General features: G+C 44.0%; 1 protein-coding gene across 1 annotated transcript in view; it reads right to left on the reverse strand.

Annotated features, from left to right (window-relative positions):
* Positions 1-17563, reverse strand: part of ZAP70 (zeta chain of T cell receptor associated protein kinase 70) — a 41715-nt gene extending 24152 nt beyond the window's left edge. Inside the window, exon 1 of the mRNA XM_082206427.1 lies at positions 17366-17563. The gene's annotated coding sequence lies outside the window, so the exon portion shown is untranslated. The remainder of the gene's footprint in view (positions 1-17365) is intronic.
* Positions 17564-17919: the final 356 nt, after the last annotated feature.

Consider the following 17919-nt stretch of genomic DNA (forward strand, 5'->3'; position numbering starts at 1 on the left):
GGAAGATCCTTTTGGACCCCCAGCCATCTTCTGGGCGGTAATCGAAAGCCCTAGGAGTTCAGCCGGGGAGCAAAAGAGGGATCCAGCCGGCTTATTCATCGATCCCGGGATCATCATAGAAGACGCGTGAGTATAAGGAAAAAGGAAAATCCAGTGCACTGGTGGGAAGGGGGTGGAAGTCTCCTGGCAACTGAATTCTCTGCCCTCCTCTCTATCGCTCCTTCTTGCCTTTCTCTTGGTCCGGTTAGTGAGAGAGACCGTGGACCGCTGCTCAACCCGAAAGGGGGGTTCTGAGCTCTATCCCTTTTCCTTAAAATCTCCAGCCAGCCGCACCAATTGGGAGCCCGAAAGTAAGACGGAGAGACCCGACTTGAAAGATAGCCGACTCTCTGCAACGGGCATCCCAGTTGAAAGCAAGGGGTTGGAGCTCTCTTTCCGATCTTCCCGAGCGTCCTTTCTAGGGGGCAGGAAGTGGTCTTGCTTTCTATCCCAATCCCAGCCGCACCGGTCGAGCTACATACCACGTGTACTGTAAGCTCGCTTCCGAAAGCAAGGGGGATTTTCGACCCGAAATTCTATCCAGGGACCACCCGATCTGGCACTGCATGGCGCGGGCGTCCAGTAGGGCCCCTTTTCCTGAGATGTGACGATAGGTAGGAGGTTGCCAGGAGGGATAGCCCATGAGGAATTGGGCAGGACCGGCAGAGTGGAAAGAGACCCCAGGTTATAGGAAATAAGGAAATAAGGAAATAGGAAATGGAACGCAAGGAACCGGATAGCTAGAGCTCTCTAAAACCCACTAAGGAAGTTGCCAGGCAACTAGAAGCCCCTTCTCCTCTTTACTATACGTCCCTGTACTAAGCGTACCAAACCCCTAGACATACCAATCCTAATCAACCCCTCTTTTTTCCCCTTCTCTATCCCAGACACCCCCCCCCAAAAAAAGGAAAAAGCAAAAAAGCAACAACAGCAACGCATGCATCTATAAAGGGGTACCCAGTCAACCAAGCGTTGTGAGCCCTACCAGTCTGATTACCTGGTGGTGTGTTTGAAGAGGCAAGGAGGCTCATAAAACCATGTGGGACCTTCCTACTAATTTCACTTAATGAAGCCAAAGGTAGTGGCCCATCTCCTTGCAATAACCAACTAAAGGATGAGAATATATATGTTTACATGTTGTCTGTTATGTGTGTTGTCTGTTAATACATATATGAGAATATGTATGTTTACATGTTGTCCGTTATGTGTGTTGTCTGTTCCTTCTGTCTCTGGCAGACTGCCTTTCTTAAGTGTGCATAGTTTAAACTGCAAGCTTGCTTCAAAATTTAAATCTAAGGAAGTCATGCTGGATCTTAGCAGTCCTAAATAAGAGAAAATGAGAATGAAGTGTGCAAATGTTTACCCCACCTCTTGCTTTGCCCCAACTTTTGAGATTGCGAGTCTACAGTCTTATTTTGGAAGGTGCTGATAACCTAATGTTTCTGCTGCAAAAGCCTAGTTGAGCCAACTGCTCTCAAGCTAAAATGCAGTGTATGTATTTCATTAAGCATATGCCTATGAAAGTATGGTGTTCCTTCTAAGAAAATATCTGAGTCCAGTTTTAACTTTGATTTGGTTGGACAGAAGAGTTATTGTAAGGCTCCTGATATCAGTCTCTATAAGACTTCCTGGCCTCTTTTCTTAGAAAATGCCCCCCCCCCTGTTTCATTCTGTCTCTTTCAGGGTTTTTTTTTTTTCCCTCCTTCTCCTTCTTATTCTGTGCCAGGTAAATTTACTCCTGAGTAAGCTTCCTTTAAAGGAAACTGCAAGGGGGGGCATAGATTAGGCTTACTATTGCTCTGCAAGTTCAACAAAATTGTCAAATCTATGGCTGTTGTAATTATTTGTGAGTGGTTATATCAATTGAATTAACTTTGCTTTATAAAAGATCCTCTCCCTATCTTAGGAAAATGTTAACTTCAATCTTCCTTTAAAGATAATTTCTATAGGTATGTGTGTGTTTCTGGTAGTACAAATCTTGCTATGAACCCTGTATTTTAGGGTTGGACTAGATGACCCCAGGTCCCTTTCAACTTTCCCAATTTGTGGCTGATGAGTTGAAATTCAGCCCAGGTTGGCTCTTTGTTTTTTAAAAGGTGTGATGAGAGGTGAAAGCCATGATGTTTGAAGCAGAACTGGTGATATCAAGCATTTAAGTGATTACAGTGTTTATCATTTTGTCTATTATTTACAAAAATCAGACTTAAAAGTCTACTCAAAGTTTAAGCACATACAAATGGATAATCAAGTAGAATTAGCCTTGACCAATCCATTTGTCTGCAAATGGTAAGGCCGAAATGACTGAGAATGTTTAAAAAAAAAAAAAAATTCCTATGAATTCTAACTCTCTGGCCATTTTTACTCATAAATAAGAGAGCGGTTGATTGTTCCGCGAATGGCCAGAGGGATATTAGCCCTTTCCTGTACATAAAGGAAGCAGTCTCGTTTGCTTGGGCCGAAATCGCTAGCTTTGGTAAATACTTAAATTGCTGAGTTTCTCTTTTTTGTTTAAAATCAAACCCTGTTTTCAAAATCTACTCCATACCCTTCCCTTCCCTTATTCAAATGTTAATTTAGCCAAAGGATGCAACATTTTCAATAGTACAAAAGGTTTGCTGAGACATGAACTCTGCACATGCACAGAGGCTAGATCAGCTAAAGAAGAGAGAGAGAGAGGACGGGGGGGGGGGACTGTAAGGAGGGAGAGGAGGTTTCTTCCAAATGTAAAAGAAAAGTCAGAACCATTGAGGGAAATCACCCTTAATCTGTCTTTGCCCCAGGGGCTACTTAAGACAAAAGGCTACAAAAAAAAAAAAAAAAAAAAAAAACAGCCCAGTAAAGTCAAGAGCTTTCCAGGTTCCAAATCTTAACATGCAAAATTCTTTTCACAGGTAAATATCAAAGCATTCCCCCCTGATTGGGAATTTTAGGAACAGCATTTCCTGACAGGCTTTTCACATGAAATAATTTTCCCTTTTAACAGGATATGTGAACCCTGATAACAAAGTGTTTGTCCCTTTTCCTCCCACAGCAACTTTCTTTCTGTTCTGTGAAACAAGTCTGAATCCCTGCTGTATTAGTGACCTCTATCTCTTTGTGCCTTTGACATTTTTTTAAGTTACAAATAATCTGTTTTCATTTATTTAATCAGTTTCTCCATGATGTCTATGAAGTTAATCGAAGCACAACCAAACATTGTTTGTGGAATGGTACTTGTTTACCTTTGGCCTGAGCATTTCTTACTAATTCTGTCATTTTGGCTAGTGCAAGGTACCTGCACAACTTTAAATTGCCATTCATTTTATTGGTATTAACTCATTTCCCAGTATTCCGCTATTAACATTACAGCTGATGTCACATCAAGAAACACTTTTATTTTCATTTGGGATGTTAGAATGCCAAAACAGATTACTTCAGGTTACTTATTAATTGTGTGTCTTAGCATTTATTTATTTTTGGTTCCTCATAGCTCATTTTTGTGTGTTTGTGTTTTACTTTGGGGGACATGTTCATCACATGTTGAAAGTCAGTCTCACGAAGTTCTTTTATTGAATAGCACATGGTGAATTTTAAGTTTTCCTCATTGTTTTTCCATTTTTTCCAGTCCAGTAGTAATATGTGTGGTTTTGATAATATCTTTGTACTATTTAATAATAGTTATTTTCTGAATCTGATGTCTTTGTGTCAAGTCCATTTTCATCTAACTGGTAATCTAATTTTTTGCTTTCTTTTTTATTTTTTAACCTTTGTATTTTTTACAGTTCTCTTTCTATACATGTGGAGTAATTTTTTATTTTATAATATGAAAAGAACAACAACAACAAAAATTAAGTGAAGGAAAGCAAACAAACTTAGCAGATAATCACAGTAATTATATGGAAATGTGATAATGAATAAAATGTTTAATCCACTAAGATTGTTATTATTTGCAGCTTCCCATGGAAACTGGAGGACATCCCTTTTACCTTTTGCCCTTTCCTTGTCTAACTGTGTTTTTAAGTCACCCCAAAACCCTGCCCCCTTACAGGATATCACTTCTACAGATGTGCAATGATGAAAAGCAGCAACAACCCCTCAACTCAGTACTTCGCCATCGCAAGACCAGCAACAACAGACAACAGAGACTGCTGGGGGAGTGGGCCTGACAAAGGGGGGTGGAGTTGACTTACAAGGACATCTTTTCACTTGAACCTCAAGCCTCTGCTCCAAGATTCAAAAGATACATACGTAAAAGATCACAATGGTGTCAAGATATGCAACAGATATTTAATTATTTTGTTTTGTATTATGTGTTATTATGTAAGAATGTTGAAATGTGTCTGACAGTGTGATTTCCACAAAGGGGGGCAATTTATTGTGTGTAACTGTTTTTATGTTTAATGTCTTATTCCTTACACACCAGTGGAGAATTCTCATGCATTTTATACTTTCTAATAGCTCACACTATTGTGTAGTCCAATGTTTAGATAACCACAATTCGTTGTCCCACCTGGCACTATGCCAACCTTCCCTACCCATTTTAAAAATGTGCTAAAACTTGCTTTACCAAGGAGAAGCTTCTAAGAAACATGAAGGTGGATATGCTTTGGTTTAGCAGGAATGATTCCTTATAGACTTAAATTGACTTATTTGGACAACTGCCCTTGTTAAGAATGGTTTTCTTTTAACAGATTGGTTTGAAGAGTTGAGAACCATGGGGCAAGATAAATTCAAATTGGACTCAGTTTGAATTGGGCACGTGTATCCAGGCTGCAATTAGCCTTTTGGTCCTTTAAGTGCAAGTGAGCAACCCCCATGCGTGCAAAACCACAGCCTATAATAAAATCCCATAGCTAAAGGCCAAGGCGAAGACATCTCCCTCAGAGATGCCCAAACCTGTGCCAGCTATGGTGAATGCCAGGCGACATGGTTAAATGAAAGCCCTGAGGGGATTCAACAGACAGGATGTGTTGCTGTAGCACTATGTCAGTGTGAGACCACAAAAGAGCTAGCTTGACACCTGAGAAACACACAAAAATGGCGAAGGACAAAACACCAACTGCATTTTTCAGTCAATTAGACCTTCCTGTTAGGTGCAAAGCATAAAACACTATTGAGAATGCCACAAGTAATTTAGCAACAAAATACAAGAGATGTTCTTTATATAATACCCTATATGCAGCTACCTGCACTGATATACTTGCAAATGACCGTAAGAGGCATGGCTTGCAAGTCCCTTTCAGGTTTGCATAAAGCCACACATCCCATTCACCGAGATTTAGGGTGCGGAGAAAAGATTTGCAAGTTCTTACAGAACTTTAATGCAAATCTATCTCCGAATGGGGGACTGATACGGAACGGGGGGGGGGGCAATGTCTTCTTCACTACAATATATTTGCTCAATTTCTCTAGGACTCCATCACCCCTCCCCTGTCCTCCATAATCTCTCAAGTAATACTGTCAAAATCCTGTTACAATGTATCCACTCTGTTTCTGCTTTTGCTCTCTAGTACAGAGTGGCTTAGAAATCACTGAAATCTTCAAAAATTGATATAAAATCAGCCGTGGTTCTGATCTGCTCGTTCTCGGTGCCATTCAACTCAGTTCCCCTTGGACTCCATGATGCTGTCCCTACTTCCATAATCCCCAAAGCGGCAGGTCACGTACGCAGGAACTTCTTAATCCTGTCAGATAGTTTTGCAAATCCTTCCTTCGGGCAATACTAGGTGACAGACGATGTATATTCCTGGCCCATTGTCTTGCCACCACCGGTACTCAATAAATGTGTATCTATGTATATTTCCCGCTCCGCATATCCCCCCTCCCTCATCCGAAAATGCTAATTAATGTAATCCCACCTTTTCATAATGTATTCATGACGTGTAAAGTATATTCATGATGTAACTTGTGAAACCCAACCTTCCCATAATGTATTCGTGACGTTTCATGCACTGTATTCTGGGACATGGAGGGAAATCTCAAAAGTTCATGCCACCCCTTTCTCGCTGTTCAATCTCGCCTTGAACCTGTTGCGCAATAAACTTGGATCTTCTGCAGTTTGCTCCTGCGTCCGGCTGAGCTCATTTTCTTCCGCAGGGACCCACGGACTTAGTCCGATGAGCTGGGTGGCAGAGTAACCCCGCACCCAGATTTTTTCCGTAACAGTTGGCTGCCCAACGTGGGGCTTGTGGTTCTCCCAAGCTGCTGACTGGGGGCCCCGAAATCTTCAGCCGGCTCCAGGCCATTTTGCCTGGGAAGATCCTTTTGGACCCCCAGCCATCTTCTGGGCGGTAATCGAAAGCCCTAGGAGTTCAGCCGGGGAGCAAAAGAGGGATCCAGCCGGCTTATTCATCGATCCCGGGATCATCATAGAAGACGCGTGAGTATAAGGAAAAAGGAAAATCCAGTGCACTGGTGGGAAGGGGGTGGAAGTCTCCTGGCAACTGAATTCTCTGCCCTCCTCTCTATCGCTCCTTCTTGCCTTTCTCTTGGTCCGGTTAGTGAGAGAGACCGTGGACCGCTGCTCAACCCGAAAGGGGGGTTCTGAGCTCTATCCCTTTTCCTTAAAATCTCCAGCCAGCCGCACCAATTGGGAGCCCGAAAGTAAGACGGAGAGACCCGACTTGAAAGATAGCCGACTCTCTGCAACGGGCATCCCAGTTGAAAGCAAGGGGTTGGAGCTCTCTTTCCGATCTTCCCGAGCGTCCTTTCTAGGGGGCAGGAAGTGGTCTTGCTTTCTATCCCAATCCCAGCCGCACCGGTCGAGCTACATACCACGTGTACTGTAAGCTCGCTTCCGAAAGCAAGGGGGATTTTCGACCCGAAATTCTATCCAGGGACCACCCGATCTGGCACTGCATGGCGCGGGCGTCCAGTAGGGCCCCTTTTCCTGAGATGTGACGATAGGTAGGAGGTTGCCAGGAGGGATAGCCCATGAGGAATTGGGCAGGACCGGCAGAGTGGAAAGAGACCCCAGGTTATAGGAAATAAGGAAATAAGGAAATAGGAAATGGAACGCAAGGAACCGGATAGCTAGAGCTCTCTAAAACCCACTAAGGAAGTTGCCAGGCAACTAGAAGCCCCTTCTCCTCTTTACTATACGTCCCTGTACTAAGCGTACCAAACCCCTAGACATACCAATCCTAATCAACCCCTCTTTTTTCCCCTTCTCTATCCCAGACACCCCCCCCCCAAAAAAAGGAAAAAGCAAAAAAGCAACAACAGCAACGCATGCATCTATAAAGGGGTACCCAGTCAACCAAGCGTTGTGAGCCCTACCAGTCTGATTACCTGGTGGTGTGTTTGAAGAGGCAAGGAGGCTCATAAAACCATGTGGGACCTTCCTACTAATTTCACTTAATGAAGCCAAAGGTAGTGGCCCATCTCCTTGCAATAACCAACTAAAGGATGAGAATATATATGTTTACATGTTGTCTGTTATGTGTGTTGTCTGTTAATACATATATGAGAATATGTATGTTTACATGTTGTCCGTTATGTGTGTTGTCTGTTCCTTCTGTCTCTGGCAGACTGCCTTTCTTAAGTGTGCATAGTTTAAACTGCAAGCTTGCTTCAAAATTTAAATCTAAGGAAGTCATGCTGGATCTTAGCAGTCCTAAATAAGAGAAAATGAGAATGAAGTGTGCAAATGTTTACCCCACCTCTTGCTTTGCCCCAACTTTTGAGATTGCGAGTCTACAGTCTTATTTTGGAAGGTGCTGATAACCTAATGTTTCTGCTGCAAAAGCCTAGTTGAGCCAACTGCTCTCAAGCTAAAATGCAGTGTATGTATTTCATTAAGCATATGCCTATGAAAGTATGGTGTTCCTTCTAAGAAAATATCTGAGTCCAGTTTTAACTTTGATTTGGTTGGACAGAAGAGTTATTGTAAGGCTCTTCTGATCCTGGGAGGCTCTTGAAGAATCAGAAGGTGCTCGTATGTCATTTGGGGGGAAGGAAGTTGCGGCAGGAAGCTCAGGCGTCAAGAGGCATGACTTAAGAGCAGGCAGATGGTCGCTCTGTGTCTGTGCCGGGGGCTTGCTGTGCAAATGTAGCTACGAAACGAAGCCTCTGACACCAGGCTGCTCTCAAGCCTTCCGGGACAGAGCAGTCGGCGAGGCTGTGGCTTCGACCCTCACAATGGGCAAAGGATTCCCACATTGCAGAGGGTTGGACTTGATGACCCTTGTCGCCCCCTTTGGTCGGGCAAAATACGGGACAAGTCAGGGTGGGGAATGGGGAGGCTAAAATTTTATTTCCCTGTTGCAGAAATGACTTCAAACAATCCATTACAGTGGTACCTCGGGTTACAGACACTTCAGGCTACACACTCCGCTAACCCAGAAATAGTGCTTCAGGTTAAGAACTTTGCTTCAGGATGAGAACAGAAATCGTGCTCCGGCAATGCGGCAGCAGCAGGAGGCCCCATTAGCTAAAGTGGTGCTTCAGGTTAAGAACAGTTTCAGGTTAAGTACGGACCTCCAAAAAAAAAAAGTTCTTAACCCGAGGTACCACTGTACAATGAGGCAGTGGAAGACAGTGGAGTGCTCTGGTCCATGGGGTCACGAAGAGTCAGACACGGCTAAACAACTAAACAACAACCACCACTGTACACAGGATTTGCAGTGGTTTACGGTCAGCGGGTTGAGGTTGAAACCTAACAAGACAGAAGTTCTGTTTCTGGGGGCACAGGAGGCAGTTGGGTATGGGGGACTCCCTGGTCCTCTATGGGGTAACTGTGCCCCTGAAGGACCAGGTGCGCAGCCTGGGAGTCATTTTGGACTCACAGCTGTCCATGGAGGTGCAGGTTAATTCTGTGTCCAGGGCAGCTGTTTATCAGCTCCATCTGGTACGCCGGCTGAGACCCTACCTGCCCATGGACTGTCTCGCCAGAGTGGTGCATGCTCTGGTTATCTCCTGCTTGGACTACTGCCATGTGCTCTCCATGGGGCTACCTTGGAAGGTGACTCAGAAATTGCAACTAATCCAGAAGGCGGCAGCCAGATTGGTGACTGGGAGTGGCCGCCAGGACTGGATAACACCCATCCTAAAGGATCTATGCTGGCTCCCAGTATGTTTCCAAGCACAGTGGAAAACCCAGTTAGATGGGCAGGGTTGAAGTAATAAAATTACTACTACTACTACTTTACCTTTTGGGGAGCTACTAATTATTATTATTATTATTATTATTATTATTATTATTATTATTACCCCTCCCTCCCCGGCCAAAGCCAGGCTCAGGGTGGCTTGCACCAGTAAAATTACAATGGAAACATAATGGGGGGGGGGGGAAACACACACACCCCAATTTAAAATACAGGTAAAAATGCAATTTAAAATGCAACCTCATTTTAAAAGTAGCCCATAAATCAAAACTGTAAGGGGAGGGAAACTTAAGGGTCAGACTGAGTCCAAGCCAAAGGCCAGGAGGAACAGCTCTGTCTTGCAGGCCCTGCGGAAAGACGTCAAGTCCCGCAGGGCCCTGGTCTCTTGTGACAGAGTGTTCCACCAAGCCGGGGCCAGTACTGAAAAGGCCCTGGCCCTAGTTGAGACCAGTCTAACCACCTTGCGACTTGGGACCTCCAAAGTTTTGTCATTTGTGGACCTTAAGGTCCTCCGTGGGGCAGACCAGGAGAGGCGGTCCCGTACGTAGGTGGGTCCTAAGTGGGAGAGCATCTGTTCTGCCTGCAGGGAAAACTGAGGAAGGTGGAAAAACCAGTAAAAAAAAACAAAAAAAACCTTCTGTGTTTGTCTCTGATTAGCATACACTATCTTTAAAAGGTGTGCGATCACAACAGCCATCCAGCCTCCATGCAACTGCATGTTTGTGGTTGGAAATTTCTGCACATCGTTGTGGCTGGTGGGTGTGAAGAGGCAGGCAAGCTGCAGTTGCCAGCTCAGCAGGCAGCTGATGTGCCTGGCCTCCAGGAAGTGTTGGCTAAATGTGGCCTGGTCCTCGGGGAAGATATGTTTGCACTTTTGAAAGCAGGCCAGATTATTACTAATTTTTACCATTAAGAAAGTAATGAAAGTAAAGTAAGTAAGAAAGTTGGTGTTTCCTGGAAAACAATGCTCAAGTTAATCTGAATGTTGCTCTGACGGCAAAAGACACTTTGTGGATGTTTGGGTCCCATGTGCTCAACATTTCCCAAGTTTTGTGCCGCCTTTTTCTGGAGAGAAATTGATTTGGTCTTTTTTTCTTTTTTTACAGGTTTCCCTCCCCGCAAAGTTTGCTGGAAAAGATGTCCACATGCCATGGACAGATTTATAAATACCACATTAGATTAAGGTCTGGTTAACTACAATAACATTTTCCCGCCTTTTTTTGTAATGTACACAATTTTTTTTCCTGTTTTGTTTTCTACATAGAATCATAGAATCATAGAGTTGGAAGAGACCACAAGGGCCATCGAGTCCAACCCCCTGCCAAGCAGGAAACACCATCAGAGCACTCCTATAGAATCATAGAATAGTACATGGGTACTATTTCTTGCTTTTTCCTATTTTTTTGTATCTTATCTTATGTGCATTTTCTACATTTTATTTAGCAATAAAGAATATAAAATGTAATAAGAAAGTTTGCTGGAAAAGATGGTTCAGGAAAACACGGAAAGGTTTGGATGTTGCTTTCGGAGCAAAGATCACTGTGCACATATTTGCATCCTAATAATAATAATAATAATAATAATAATAATAATTATAATTATAATAATAATAACAACAACAATAATAATTTGTTTGTTTGTTTATACCCAGTCCATCTGGCCGGGCCTCCCCAGCCACTCTGGGTGGCCTCCAACAAAATATTAAAATACAGTAATGCATCAAACATTAAAAGCTTCCCTAAACAGGGCTGCCTTCAGATGTCTTCTAAAAATCTAGTAGTTGTTTATTTCTTTGACATCTGATGGCATTCCACAGGGCGGGTGCCACCACCGAGAAGGCCCTCTGCCTGGTTCCCTGTAACTTTGATTGTCTCATGGAGGCAACCGCCAGAAGGCCCTCGGAGCTGGACCTCAGTGTCCGGGCAGAACGATGTGGCTGGAGACGCTCCTTCAGGTATACAGGACCGAGGCCGTTTAGGGCTTTCAAGGTCAGCACCAACACTTTGAATTGTGCTCGGAAATGTACAATTCCTCAACCTTTTTTGAGGCAGAGGAGGAGACCAAGGCAATTTATTTTTATAGGTAGAATGGGTAAGTTCCCACACCCCAAAATAGTTTGCTGGAAAAGTTTGCCCAAGAGTCTTGCTTTGGGACTGTGTGGGTGCTTGGATACACCCCCCCTCAACCTGTCCTGAGCCTTTTCTCTTCTGCAGGGGGGGAAACAAAACAAAAGACCCATTTCTATACAGGTTGAGCATTAGGGTTATAACTTTTTTACAGCCTCATGAATTTTTGCCTAAAAACAAAGGAATGAGCTGTCATTTCCAAATATTTTGAAAAAAAAGGTCACCCTGAAATCAATACATTCATCTTTGTATTTGTAGCTGTATAACATACAGGAACATATGTAGGGACGCGGGTGGCGCTGTGGGTTAAACCACAGAGCGTAGGGCTTGCCGATCAGAAGGTCGGCGGTTCGAATCCCCATGATGGGGTGAGCTCCCATTGCTCGGTCCCTGCTCCTGCCAACTAAACAGTTTGAAAGCACGTCAAAGTGCAAGTAGATAAATAGGTACCGCTCTGGCGGGAAGGTAAACGGCATTTCTGTGCGCTGCGCTGGTTTGCCAGAAGCGGCTTAGTCATGCTGGCCACATGAGAGAGCCAGTGCGGTGTAGTGGTTAAGAGCGGTAGTCTCATAATCTGGGGAACTGGGTTCGCTTCCCCGCTCCTCCACCTGCAGCTGCTGGGTGACCTTGGGCCAGTCACACTTCTCTGAAGTCTCTCAGCCCCACTCACCTCACAGAGTGTTTTTTGTGGGGGAGGAAGGGAAAGGAGAATGTTAGCCGCTTTGAGACTCCTTAAAGGGAGGGAAAGGTGGGGTATCAAATCCAAACTCTTCTACAAACTCTTCTATGACCTGGAAAAACTGTCTGTGGCTCCCTCGGCCACTAAAGTGAGATGGGCACCGCAACCCCAGAATCGTTTGCAACTGGACTTAACTGTCAGGCGTCCTTTACCTTTTTAACATATCATGTAATATGCATAGCATGTATTATAATATGGGGGAAAATAGAGCTTGCAAATTTTCTAATACTTGTGCAATGTTTTGTACATTGTACATCACTTCTTATCCCCTAGAATAAATCAAGGTTGCAGCTGGACTTTGTTTCTGCTGCAAGCACCATAACTTCCCCGCGTCACTTGGACCGCGTGTTCTGTGCACGGATCACTTCTTGGTGTCTGGAGTACGGATGGCTCCTGCTTCCAGTGATTCTCCAACACCTGCAATGCTTTTTTGTAAGCATTTTTGTGACAAGTTCTTGAAGCCATTTTCAAAGTACATACCGGTATATGGTGACTCCAACTTTCGGGGCAACCTTTTTTCACAACTGAGAACAATTAGTCCCTATTTCAGTGTTTCTAAGCAAAAAAAAATGAGAGGCACAAATACAAGATGGGTGACACCTGGCTTGAGAGCAGTACATGTGAAAAGGATCTAGAAGTCTTGGTTGACCACAAACTTGACATGAGCCAACAGTGTGACGCGGCAGCTAAAAAAGCCAATGCAATTCTGGGCTGCATCAATAGGAGTATAGCATCTAGATCAAGGGAAGTAATAGTGCCACTGTATTCTGCTCTGGTCAGACCTCACCTGGAGTACTGTGTCCAGTTCTGGGCACCACAGTTCAAGAGGGACACTGACAAACTGGAACGTGTCCAGAGGAGGGCAACCAAAATGGTCAAAGGCCCTTATGAGGAACGGCTAAGGGAGCTGGGCATGTTTAGCCTGGAGAAGAGGCGGTTAAGGGGTGATATGATAGCCATGTTCAAATATATCAAAGGATGTCACATAGAGGAGGGAGAAAGGTTGTTTTCTGCTGCTCCAGAGAAGCGGACACGGAGCAATGGATCCAAACTACAAGAAAGAAGATTCCACCTAAACATTAGGAAGAACTTCCTGACAGTAAGAGCTGTTCGACAGTGGAATTTGCTGCCAAGGAGTGTGGTGGAGTCTCCTACTTTGGAGGTCTTTAAGCAGAGGCTTGACAACCATATGTCAGGAGTGCTCTGATGGTGTTTCCTGCTTGGCAGGGGGTTGGACTCGATGGCCCTTGTGGTCTCTTCCAACTCTGATGCTATGATTCTATGAAAAGTTCATCCCTTTATGACACAGGAAATCGGGGGGGGGGTTGGGGGGGAGTCAGAAAGTTATAACCCTATTGAGCATGCAAGACCCAAGCAGTCAATACTTGTCCCTAAATCACATTGGCCACCACCAATAGTGGCATTCATGTCTGCCAGCCAGAAGAAGCTGGTTAGCAACTTCATAATTTCATTTCACAAGCCTCCGAACTTGAATGATGTAGCCCCCGCAAATGAAGCACAGCTCAAAATGTGCAGACACTCAGTGGAAATGTGTGTCGGCAATCGTGCACAAATTTGCAAAAATAACACGTGGGGATGCATCATATTAGGGAAACTCCACACAGAAACCCGTCGATGGGAGGCAAAAGTGCTGATGAACTTCCATCAGGGCTTTTAAAATTATTTTATTAAAGTTTGCAAACGGATGTGGAAACATGAGAAACTGAAAACTGGAAGGGTGGAAAACTTCAGAGAAACCGAAATCAACCCCAAGTCACAGTATAGATGTCAATTGCAAGACTCCGCTTCCTCTGCAAACACTGAAAAGTTTTAGCTCAGAGAAGACCCATTGGAAACTGATGGGCCGAAGCGAGTCCAACGGGGACTACTCTGAATAGGACTGTGAGTAGTGTCTGGCTAAGTTAAGCACAGAGGAACTTACTGAAATCAAAGGACTTAAATAAAGCAGCCTGCAATGATTTTGCTCCGAGCAGGACACAGAACATGAAGAATCTGTGATCAGGTTTCGAACTATGAGCAACAAAAATAATTAAAAATCATTGTGTTGTGACTATGATAAAACAGAGGGAAGACAGAATGCAGCAAAGGGGGAGGGTAAGAAAAACATAACAGAAAATGGGATGTGAAGTCAACAATATGAAAGAAATCTTTTAAAATTTGCACTGGAATTTAATGTGGATTTTTTGGTCATTTTGTTTTATTTTTTAAAAAGAAACTCCATTGCACTGTGTCAGACCCCTGGGCCATCAAGCTCAGTATTGTTTACACTGGTTGGCAGCTTGAACATGGGACCTTCTGCAGGCAAAGTAGCCATGGAGCTCCTGCCTTGCCCTGGAAGTAAAACTACGTTTGTAAAGTCCTGGCGGTTCTGGAGAAAGCATTTGATAGGGTTGACTGGGAATGTAGGACCCTGCCTTTCATCAGATTCTCCTGCAACTAAGCTGTGGCCTTCCATTGTAAATCTAAAGTTAGTTTCTGGTCCTCATGATTCTGCTTTAGATAGAGACATATACAGGGGTGTAGCCAAGGGGGGCAGGGAGGGGCAGCTGCCCCCCAATGAATAAAAATCAATAAAAATACATAGCAAACTGAGGTTTTGCCCCCGCTCAACAAAAGGTCTGCCCCCCTAACAAAAACTCTGGCTATATTTACCAAGTAGTATATTTTCCCAGTAGTGATGTATGGAAGTGAGAGCTGGACCATCAAGAAGGCTGATCGCCGAAGAATGGATGCTTTTGAATTCTGGTGCTGGAGGAGACTCTTGAGGGTCCCATGGACTGCAAGAAGATCAAACCTCTCCATTCTTAAGGAAATCAGCCCTGAGTGCTCACTGGAAGGACAGATCCTGAAGCTGAGACTCCAATACTTTGGCCACCTCATCAGAAGAGAAGACTCCCTGGAAAAGACCCTGATGTTGGGAAAGATGGAGGGTGCAAGGAGAAGGCGATGACAGAGGACGAGATGGTGGGACAGTGTTCTCAAAGCTACCAGCATGAGTCTGACCAAACTGCGGGAGGCAGTGGAAAACAGGAGGGCCTGGTGTGCTCTGGTCCAGGGGGGTCACGAAGAGGCAGACACGACTAAACGATTAAAAACTGGGTACATCATGCTGCCCAACTGATGGGCAAATATGATCTCTCAGTGACTGAGATTAAAGAACTCCCCTTATATTCACAGAAAAATATTTTTAAACAAACCATAAGGGCAGTGGCAACTAAAAACGATCTAAACTCTATGTGCACATCCACATGCGCCCCATTGTATTTTAAACTTAGAGAGGTCAATGAACACATATCTTATTTTAATGAATTGACTTTTGCACAGCTTCGAAAAGCTTTTACAGAGCTACGACTAAATACAATAAGCTCTGCTTATAGAGATGGGAGACACAGAGGCATACCAGAAAACGAACGTGTTTGCATTAGGGGATGTTCTGAAGTAGAGGACCTTATGCATTATATCTTGCACTGTCCGTTATATAATGATGCAAGAAAAAGATTTTTGGTACCTATAATGACAGGGTCCCCTGGCCAGAACCCCCTTGATATGATGTTATATCTCCTTGCAGACACAGATAAGTATGTGACCTGGCGGGTAGCACTTTTTGCAACTGCTGCTAGGAAAATTAGAGCAAATTATATAGCCAAGGTAGCCATTAACTGTAAAGGAGATGAATTTATTTGATCCTATCTATCTACCTCAGGCTATGCTCTATCTTTGTCACCAAACTCTGATTATAAATTGCACACTGTATTAATTGATATTGTTTTTAACATTAGTGACCATGTGATGATTTTAGCTTATGAATTTTATTGTTTAATGTTTTTATTTGTACATTGGGGTACTTTTATAGCTTTGTTTAGAGTACGTAATGTTTTAATAATATAAATGTTTTAAGTCTTTTTTTACCAATTCAGTATATTATCTTTTAATTGTTAAATAATTCTGTGTACATTGCGGCAGCCTTTGGCTATGTGCAATAAAACTGACTGAGACTGAGACTGAGACTAAACAACAAAACAACAATATATACCAAGTCAGACTATGGATCAGTTGAGCTCAGGACTATTTGCAGTGATTGAAGGTGGGTCTCCAGGCTTTCAAGCAGGGGACTGAACCCAGGACCTTCTTCCTGCGAAGACGTTTCTAGTCCTGTGGTTTTGGATAAGTGGCTGATTTAAATAGGAAGCTGTCTTACACGAAATCACACCACCGGTCACTCTAAACCCAACGCCAGCCCACCCTAAACAATGTTTAACAACCAAGGACCCCCTTGAAGTTCGATCCCTGAAACCCCACCTTGAACCCCCCAATTTTTTGTTGTTGTGTGCTTTTTCCATAAAATGTCTATACCACTTGACTATAGAACAACAATATCAAAGAGGTGTTTCTCAATAGAATTAAGGCCATTAAAAGTATCGAGGGGGGATTCTTTAAAACTTTCCAAAGATAAAACCTGTGATAAAATGAAAACAGATTAAAACATATGTCAACATTCCTGCACAGCACGGGGTGGGAATAGATGTCCCTTGTGATTCTTTCCAACTCTACGATTCCACATGTCTGGAAAGGCTTGTCTAAACAGCAACAAAAAGGTTTTTAGCAGGCACAGGAAAGAGTACAGTGAAGAAGGTGTCCCCTGATCACAGAATTGTAGAGTTGGATGGGACCCCAAGGGACATCTAGTCCAACCCCCTGCAATGCAGAAATCTCAGCTAAAGCACCCATGACAGATGGCCATCCAACCTCTGCTTAAAAACCTCCAAGGAAGGAGAGTCCACCAACTCCTGAGGGAGATTCTTCCACTGTCGAACGGCTCTTACTGTCAGAAATTTATTCCTGACATTTAGTCAGAATCTCCTTTGTTGTAACTTGAAGCCACGGGTTCGAGTCCTACCCTCCAGAGCAGGAGAAAACAAGATGCTCCATCTTCCATGTGGCGGCCCTTGAGATATTTGAAGGTGGCTCTCCTATCTCTTCTCAGTCTCCTCTCTTCCAGGCTAAACGTACCCAGCTCCTTCAACCGTTCCTCATATGGTATGGTTTCCAGACCCTTCATCATCTTGGTCTCCCTGCTCTGCACACCCTCCAGCTTGTCAACACCCTTCTCAAATTTTGGTGCCCAGAACTGAACACGGTATTCCAGTTGTGGCCTGACCAAGGCAGAATAGAGTGGTACCATTACTTCCCTTGATGTGGACACTAGACTTCTGTTGATGTCAATAAGCAGGGAGTTCCAGAGGGCAGACGCCACCACAATGAAACATCAATTTCTTACCAATGTGGACCAGCGCCAGTTCAGCACTAAATGGGGAGGAAAATGGTTATCTGTGCATCAAATATCTCAAGATCCTTACCTGAATCAGAGGGCAGGGAAGACAATGGACACTTCCGTAAATGTTTCTGTCTGAATCTTTCTTTTTAAGCGGAAATTAATGGAGTCAGATGTCCATCCCAAAGCAAAATGATAGTTTTTAGGGGTGTAAAGGGAACGAGAGAGATAGAGAGAGAGAGAGAGAGAGAGAGGTCTGGTCTCTGGCAGTGAAGTGGCTGAGTTTGCTCTGCAGACGTCGACAGGGTGAGGTGGGGGTGTCTTTGAAGTTTTGACCCAATTTCCGTACTGCGTAAGCAGGAAGGTTGAAAAAGTGCTTTTGAAGAAAGGCTTCTGGTTTTGAGAAGGTGTAAAGAGCACAAGTTAGGCCTGAAAAACTCACATTCGCCACTTCCTTTCTCACGGAGAGCTCCTGTGCTGTGTGAGTATTGTGCCGCAGACAGTAACTCAACTGGTAGAGCCACAACTCTCCTCCCGGACTCTTATGGGAAAACCTGCAGGTCTCGATTCCCTGCCTGGTAGGTAAGGCATCTTGCCTGGGGTCAGGGGGAACAACACAACCTAGTGGTTGGAATCATC

The sequence above is a fragment of the Podarcis vaucheri genome (genome assembly GCF_965113315.1).
Source record: "Podarcis vaucheri genome assembly, chromosome: 18".
Taxonomy (NCBI): domain Eukaryota; kingdom Metazoa; phylum Chordata; class Lepidosauria; order Squamata; family Lacertidae; genus Podarcis; species Podarcis vaucheri.